Here is a 9,697-nt window from a genome sequence, read left to right on the forward strand (position 1 = left end):
ACAGACAGACAGACAGACAGACATAGAGAGACAGAGAGGGAGGGAGGGAGGAAGGGAGGAGGGAAAGAAGGAAGGAAGGAGGGAGGGAGGGAAGGAAGGAGGGGGAGAGAGACAGAGAAAGACAGACAGAGAGAGAGAGAGAGAGAGAGAGAGAGAGAGAGAGAGAGAGAAATACAGAGTGGGGGTCAACAAGAAAGGTAAAGGGGGCAGCTGGGTAGCTCAGTGGATTGAGAGCCAGGCCTAGAGACAGGAGGTCCTAGGTTCAAATACGGCCTCAGACACTTCCCAGCTGTGTGACCCTGGGCAAGTCACTTGACCTCCATTGCCTACCCTTACCAATCTTCCACCTATAAGTCAATACACAGAAGTTAAGGGTTTAAAATTAAAAAAAAAAAAGAAAGGTAAAGGAAGAATGAAAAAGCAGGAGGGAGCTATGTTAAGAAAGAATTTAAATGTCCACCAGAGCATTTTGTATTTGATCCTAGAAGTAATAGGGACTAGAGTCAAGTTGGGAGGATGATGTAGTTTAGTGGTTCCCAAACTTTTTTGGTCTACCGCCCCCTTTCCAGGAAAAATATTAATTAGCCTCCTGGAAATTAATTTTTAAAAAAATTTAATAGCAATTAATAGGAAAGATAAATGCACCTGTGGCCATCACCGCTTCCTTGGATTGCTGCAGCACCCACCAGGGGGTGGTAGCGCTCACTTTGGTAATCACTGATGTAGTCAGACCTGCACTTTAGGAAAATCACTTTTGTGGCTGAATGGAGGATGGATTGGAGTTCAGAGAGATTGAGGCAGGCAGATGCAAGCAGGCTCTTATAGTACAGGTGTGATGTGATAAGGACCTGTATTAGGGTGGTGGCAATGTCAGAGGAGAGAAGGGGGTAAATTTCAGAGATGCTGCAAAGGTGAAATCAATTGGCCTTGGCAACAGGTTAGATATGGAGGTAAGAGATAGTGAGGAGTTGAGTATGACACTTAGAGTGTGAGCCTCCAGGGCTGGAAGGATGATGTTGCCCTCAACAATAATAGAGAAGTTAGGAGGTGGGGAGAGTTTAGGGGAAAAGGTGAGCTCAGTTTTGCACATTTTGAGTTTAAGATGTCTATTGGATATCTATTTTGAGATGTCTGAAAGGCAGATGAAGATGTGAGACCGGAGGTCAGCAGAGAGGCAGAATTAGTAAATTTAAGAATCATCAGTCCAGAGAAGGCACTGTTCTATGGGTTGGGAATATAAATGAAAGGAGAAGGAAGGATTGTACGTTGCCCTCCAGAAGCTACATTCTAGTAGAAGAAGACTACCCATAAAAGGGAACTGAAAAGGAAGGGTCTGGGGGAATGGTAGAGAAAGTTCTGTGGAGATGAGTTAGGAGTGCAGCCTGGAGAGGTTCTCTATTCTATTGGAGAATGGCATACAAATGATGGCATGCAAATGTAATGGAATATTATTGTACCATAGGAAATAAAAGACTTGAGAACTCTGATACATGCAATGACAAGTGTAGGAAAATATAAGTAAGGTCCACAAAAGGTCATAAATCTGGTCTCCAATAGTTACAGACACATATGGTTCAGTACTATTGGGAGGTTGGAAAGTTTCCAACACCGGAGCTAAAACAGTAACATCAGAACAAAGCTCAGCCATTTCCTGTCCATCCAAGTTAACATCGTCAAGAATTATAGAATTTTCCCAGGATTTTAAACCATTGGTCCTTTTCACCTCTATTCTGGTATCACTGTCCTTATTTACAATCAAATTATCCTTAATCATATCATAATTTCTATTATTCTTCTTAATTCCACACTTATTAGAACTTCTAACACCATTTACAACATTATTTCTCTTTTTCTCACTATTATTTATAACATTAATCAAATTATTACCAACACTAGTTAAATTACCACTACCAGTAGGTAAATTACCATTAACATTGGTTAAAGTACTATTTACACCATTACTAGTAGTTAATTCAGATAATTTAACATTAACACCATTCAAATTATCATTAATTCTCATTAAATTATCATTCACATTGATTAAACTATCATTGATTCCATTTAGATTAACACTGATCAACTCATTACCATTATTAATTAAATTCTCATTATCACCAATCAAATCAATATTAACACCAAGTGCACCATTTCCATTATTCACAAATACATTATCATCATCCTTAACACATACAATTTCATCAACATTTACTTTAGTTCCATTACCTTGATCAATCACTTCTGAACTTCGAGCACACCTTCATAATGAAGCTGTCCCTCCATTCATGTTACCATTATTAACATTCCCCTGAACAACATGACTAAACTTGGGGTGAGTTCCCATGTGAATACATTCCTGCATCGTTGTCAAATTAGGAGCTTGTGCACCTTGACAGCATGCATTCTGACATTGGAAGGCATTTTGTTGTCCATTTCCCTGATTAAAACCATTATTCCAATTATTTCCCCTGTAACCATAATTATTATTATACCAATTATTTCCATTGTTATTATTGTATCTCTGCCCATATGATCTCTTTCTGTATCTACAGTCCCTTGCAAAATGTCCAATACGTCCACAAACATAACAAGATTGCTGCCTCTGGTTCCTAGTGTTTGAATTTCCACTGGTCTTATAATTATTATTATTATTCCTTTTTTCTGCTGCCCATAACACTGCAACCACCTTGATTTCATTTATTTCCTTCTCATTAGCTCGAGAATTTGCCTCCCTTAATTGCTTTCTAAGATTTTCAATGATTGTATCCTTGTCATCACTACTCCTGTCCTTTTCTTGGGCAAACACGTATGTTGCTTTTTGTTTCAATTCGTCTAGTCTTAACAATTCCCAATCAGGGTAATTGTCCATAAAAAATCTCTTTACCTGGGGAACTGAATTTCTCACAAAAATCCTTTTAACATGATCTACGGTGGTATTTTCTAGAATATTCATGTTTAAATACATTTATGCTGCCTCAATGATTCTGTCCAAAAAAGTTGCAGGGGTCTCTACTGCTGTGTCTGCCTGATCTTTTTGAATTTACTCCAAGAATTAGGACGCTTAGCATGCTTCTCTAGAACCTGAATAAGAGACTTTCGTGCTTGTTTCAACATGCGGTAGGTAGGAACTGAATTCAGGTCCATTTCCTCCTAAGCTACAGGCCATGATGTCATTCCCTCTGTGTTTCGTGTCTCCTCTACAAACTTTGCTCTGTCATGATGTGATAAGATCTCCCCTAACATGTACCAGCAATCCTCAAAGTCTGGATCATGTTGTTTTACAAAAGCTTTGAAGATCTTCACAAATTTCCCAGAGTCATCGTGGAAATTTGGGATCTTACATTTCAGATTTTCTACATCCTCAGACCTGAACCTAGTATGCTGTTTGATGTGGAATATACCATCTTTGCGAACGATGGGAAGATCACGAAGAGGAAAAAGGTTAATGGGGGTTTCAGCCTTACTCTGAGCCTGCTGTTCTAGCTCAGCCTTTGTTGGAACACCTTTGCCAGAAACGCCCATTTTCACATATTCAGTCATGTTGCCAGTGTGGGAAGTACCAAGGGATTGACCAGAGAAAGAACCATTTTGCATACATAATTCTAAATTATCTAACTTAATTTGCAATAATCTTAACATATTTTTGGTTTCAGAATCCCTGAAACACCAAGTCACAATGATTTTAATACAATACCCAATATGATATAATATCCACCTCAATTTGTATACAAAATAACCAGTCAGAATCAGAACTGGCATGTGACATAATAGATCCAGTATGTTAATTGTTAAAATCGGTTGTGCAAATTCCATGTCCATTATCCCTCTAAAATACCTGGGTATAACTCTAAACCACAGCTAAGGAATAGCCCAGACACCTTTCCATAATATCACAAACACATAGTCTATCCAGTCCTCAACCACCATTGTGCCCATCATCCCCCAAGCAGACCAGCTAACCACAAAATCTATTGTATTACTAGCCACTATTCTGACTAATAACAATTACTAACACAACTAATTAAATACAAGGTACAATTAAACACAGCAACAGAGAACGAAACAAAAAAAAAAACCACAAAAAAAATGAAGAAAATCCCTTCCTCTGGGGCAGCACCAAGCTTGATAGTATTTTCCCCTACCCACAGAGATTTATGAATGGCCTGGGGTAGGGGCTGAGAAGCTCTGAGCAGCTCACCACTGGTTGAGAACTCTCAGCTCTCACCCAATGGCTGAGCTCCCTCTTGGAATGTTCAAGCCCCTCTTATTTCCTTTATAAATCTAACTGGCCAACTGTTCACTTCCTGTCTGTCTCTCTATCCACCCATCTGGGTAGTGCCAAACTGTAGGAAAATATAAGTAAGGTAATGGGGTCACCAGGGATATTACAATAAACTAAGTGTTTTGTGGGAACACATTCTAGGATTTATAAGAGACTGGACCAGGATGAAGAGACCAGAGTTTACTGGATTTCCACAAGAATGGCAGTTGATCTTAACTGTCACCCAGCTTCCACTAGACCAGAGTATAGTCACAGGCTAACAAGGTAAAAGGGACTTAACAGCTTTAATTATGTTAGACTAAAAGGTGGGAAAGGATTTCTATACTTAAAATATAAAGGATAAAACCACAGGGCAATGGGAGGACTTATTCAACTCTTATCTAAGTGATCTAAACTAACAGGGCCCAAGGAGCTGGAAATGGAGTCTCTGGGTTTCTGCCTCAAACCTGGAACCTGCCAGGCTTGAGTGCAGCTAGGGCTTTTGTGGCTTTGGGATTCTCACTGCAATCCACTGATGATCTCTGGATGCCAGGATTTAAAGTTGTCTCAGGACCCAAGTAGAGAGGGTTCTACTTGAAGCACTGTCCTCCAGTTTTCAAACTTCTCCTCCTCTCTTGGCTCTGTAGATTTGTCCTTTTCTTAGATGCCACACCACACAGGACCCCAGGGGAAATCGGGAAGCAGGGTGTCCTTTGCTCTGAGGTCTCCCAGGCTGGCAACAGTTTTGCCCACCACTAATGGAGTCCACACTCAGGGCACAGAAAGACTTCCTCCTCCCTCATTCCATACTGGAATTCCCAGTTCCAGCTCCTTCCTGCTAGGTACAATTTAATTCCTAATAACTATCTAATCTCATCTTACTCATAACACAAGCCATGATTCCATAGAACAGAATAAAGAGGCATGCTACCACCACTTGCCAGAGAGGACTGAAATGAACTTAAAATTCAGAATGACATAAATTTAGATAAGGTTAGTGTGGGAATTTGTTTAGTTTGACTATGCATATTTATTATGAAGGTTTATAAAACAAAATAAAACTCTTTAATGGTTGGGGGGAGGGAGAGAAAATTTTTTAAAAATTAAAATTTCAGAGTGCTTTGGGAAAAAAAACAACACAAAAACCAAACACATCAAAAAGCCCCAATTCTCACAGGGCAAGACCTCCTGACTCCTCCTTATCTCAGAGATAGCACAATAGATGGAGCATGTGACAGAAGTAAGAAAGACCTGAGTTCAAATCCCACCTCAGATAGCTACTATTTGTATGACCCTGGACAAATCAGTTAAACTCTGTCTGCCTCAGTTTCATTGGGGATAGTAGCATCTATCTCCTAGGATTGTTGTGAGGATCAAATGAGAAATTATTTGAAAAGGATTTAGTCTGGCATAAAAGTGGGCACTTAATAAATGGTGGTTCCCTTTCCCTGTCTTGATTCCTATCCTCTGGACCCATTTTGCTCTGTCCATATCCTTTCTAGAATGTGGTACTCATAAATAAGAGACTCAGGGGGAGGGGGCCTTGGGAAATTGGGGAGCAAGAGGGAAAAGTCAGGGTGGGGGTAAGGGCAGGAAGGTCAGAGAAAGGAATCCATGAGGAAATGGGGGATTAGAAACATTGTAACACTTTCTGATCCTTATCATTCACCACCCTTCATATTTTTTCACAAATCTTCCATATGCTCCTTTAATTTTAAAAATATTTTATGGATGCCATCCCAATGTGCCATCCTGTGCCTATATGTATCTGCTATCCCTCACTCTTGATATGTGACAGGATCATTCATGTTCTCTTAATCCTTGTATGTGCTAATGTCTTTTGTCCTACTTTTTGTGCCTAGTCATCACTAGTCATCTATGCTATATCTTATTTATTTATACCCATCAGGTACCTTTCGATTGCCATTTCAGTTCCCTGTATTTGTGACTCCACTGAGATCATGATGGTCTATAATCTATACCCATATAGCACTGATGGGAGAATACTGGGGTGAAAAGTGGGTTTTTGGGGGGATGAGCAGTGTGGGACTGTTGAGCCCTGAAATTTCCCAGATGGGATCCAACTTGTCTGGCCTCCTCTTCATATTTTCTTCTGGGTGTGCCTTATTTTTTATTATTTTATTTATTTAATTTTTATTTTTATTGCTGTGTCTCACAGGCCTTTCTCAATGACTCCAAAGACTCCAGGAAAGGAAAATATGAAGCTAGCACCTGAATATGCACTGGACCATAGACCAAGTCAAGACCACAGGAAGTTGGTATTGGCTGGGGAGAAGCCACGCTATCATAGCCATTAAAATTCACCTATTTTTTTTTTTTAGCGATGTTTGTACATAGTTTAATGTTTATCTAAATGTTTCCATTTGTTGTCACTCCCACCCAACATTAAAGTTTTATATATGTACATACATATATAAATATTGTAAAAATAAATCTCAATTCTGAGTTCACAATCAAACCTGGTTCATTTAAAATGAATAGTTTCTATAGTTGAAATTTTAAAGGAATAACAAAGTCAGGAAACTGGTTACAAAAACACTGAATGGGCCCAGATTGTATAGTGGAAGATTTTCAGTTTAGTTTACCAGACACCACAGGGCACTACCAGAACAAAACATCACTTAAGTTTATTTCAGATGTAACAGCAATGTCATGTTAAAATTGACAGGTTTTAATCCTTAACTGCACCAAGTAAACTCAGCCACTTAAGTATTTTTAAAAAGTTATTCCCTCCCCAAAAATGAGGGAGCTTTTCTTTCCCACTACCCTGCAGCACAGTTTCCTGGTATTTCTGTGTATGGACAACATATTCTTCAATGTTTCAACTGGTGACCAAACTGCTGGGAAATTTTTGAGAACCTTCCCCACAGACAACCTCTATCTGGATAAATATTATTTGCATAGATTTTCTTTGCATGCTCTTTCCCCCTGGAAACTTTGTTGATTATGATCCTATCTATATTTTCAACTGGTATAGCACTAATGGACGTTTTCTCTTGTGGTTTTCCAAAATTAATGAGATTCCTCCTTTCCTAAAACACTAGAGGTAACAAAACTTTAGTACATGCCCAAATAACTATTCTATCCTGGACACTGTATTTCACTTTCCTGTTGACTTCACTGAGATACAAGAACCATTTTTCACTTTCTTTTTGCTCTCATATTCTCTTCTTCCTCAGGGGGCAATTTTGATATCAAGACCAGTCCCACAAACATTACTTTCCCTCAAAGTTTTCTGTAAGAGATTTCAGATGAAACTTTCTGTTGAAAGAAGAGGGCCAGGGGATGAAGACAACAAACAATGTGTCCCTACAACAGATTACTTACCTATATTGGTTTTTTTTTCTTCCCCCTTATATAATATGTACTTGTGATTCACAGTGAGACAGCTACTCTTTGATACAGGTTTTCAATAACCACTTTTAGGGGCTCATACAAATAATGGTGGCTAATTATAAATGGTTTTAGAAATGGGAAGTGATCTCAGATTAGCCACATACACATTACAAACTATACCAAATTCTGGAAGCTTACAAAAAAACCTGAAATTCTCCCTTCTAGATGTTTTTTTTTCCCAAAAACTCAAAACATTCTGTTTTCTTAGTAATCATAATCTGAATTTCAAGTACATATGAAAATTAGGGCCTCTTCTATGCACAGCTTCACTTTAAATTGCTGCAGCCTGTGGATCAGGAATCAATTTGTAGATATCCAATGTGGTCAATGGCTAGAATCACTACACTCATTAAGGACCTCCCTTTTTGGTAGCATTTTATTATGGCACCCAAGATGATCCTAGATGAAGAAAGTTATGATTTCATACAGTCTCTCTTGAAAAGTAAGATGGTTATGAAATGTGTGACAAAGGACCTGCAGAATCTTGTCACATCTTCAAATGTGTAAAAACTTTACATAAAAGGACAAAAATATAATTCAACTGCATCCTTAAAAACAAAGGACAGACAGTTCAAATCCTATGTATTATATCTCCAAGAGTCTAAATAACATTTGCATTATTAGGCATCAACATTGGCAACTCTAAAATTAAAATATATAAGGGGTAGGATCATGAGAGGGAAGCATGAAATCATGTGTATTTCTAACTTTTAAGGACTTCTTTCCTAGAGCTCTTGGTTAGAACAGAAATTATGTATTAGTCAACCAGTCAATTCCCTCTTTTTACACACCATAAAATGATATGGCATAAATCTAGTTCAGTGGGCAGAGGCAGTCACAGTGACATTTGCATTATTTAACACCTTCTGGGAGAACAATTTTCAAGAGTAGAAACATGTTTAACACCTCCATTTCCTAATGTACCGTAACAAAAACAAGGCAGGCACATGGTGTAAGCAAATTTGGGAAGTTTCTTGGTAGGTTATGGGGAAACATAAGATCCCTTTGATATAATTCTCAGAACAATAATTTGCGCACATTCTTTGCCCTGTACCTCAAATTCCAGTGGCCACAGGTTTAGGAGTCTGCATCAGCTGAATTGGGGGGGTGGGGGAAGGGGGACAGGCACCAGTGACAAATGCACAAATCATCATGCATAAGCCCATCTAAGCCTCACTTCAGATGCTTTGAATACAAAGATAAGCAGTCTCCTTAAAAGCCCAAGTACCTGCATCCAGATTAATTTAGGAAGATTGATTTATATAAAGGTGTCCACTCGCAAGGCTGGGACTGACCACTATTAAGAATTCCAAAAGCAGACAAGGTGTTTGCAGAAAACAGGAGTAAGTTAAGTCACACCAAACCTTTCAGATCAATAAAGGAACATAGCACTAGCTGGGATGTAAGGATCTTATTAACATCTTACCAGCCCACACACACCAAAATAATACCACTATTAACAATCAGCAGCAGGTAAGATAAGCCTCCAAGACAACTGGTCCACTCATCAGCAAAAGCAGAGAAGCTTAACTCAAAAATACTGAGACCAAAAGGACATAACACTTTTCACCCCCTTTCAAGGATCAGGGGGAAATAGTTTGCTTAAAAAAAAAAAAAAAAAAAAAAAGAGATCAAGCTTAATATTTCTTACAGGGTTAACAATGCTCCAAACTCCTGAGAAATATCTCAGAAGGGTTGAAAGGTGGAGTGCAAGGCAATGTGTCAGGGGATTTAAGTATCCCACAGATTTTTTTTAAATCCCAAACACCACAAACACACAAAACTTGTTTGTGAATTAGAGGACAAGATATTGCTATTTTTTGGGGGGTGGAGGAGAAAAGAGAATACACAAACAATTTGTTAATATCTGCCCTTCAATGTGAAAGCAGGACATAAATCACTCAAAAGTAAATCTGAAATTATGACATCCAATTTTTTTAGGACCACCTATCCCCTCCAACTGTAAAACTAAAGAAATAAGACACCTCTTCCACCCTTTACCCCACCCCACCCTCACAAAAA

The sequence above is a fragment of the Gracilinanus agilis genome, chromosome 3, assembly GCF_016433145.1.
Source record: "Gracilinanus agilis isolate LMUSP501 chromosome 3, AgileGrace, whole genome shotgun sequence".
Lineage (NCBI taxonomy): Eukaryota > Metazoa > Chordata > Mammalia > Didelphimorphia > Didelphidae > Gracilinanus > Gracilinanus agilis.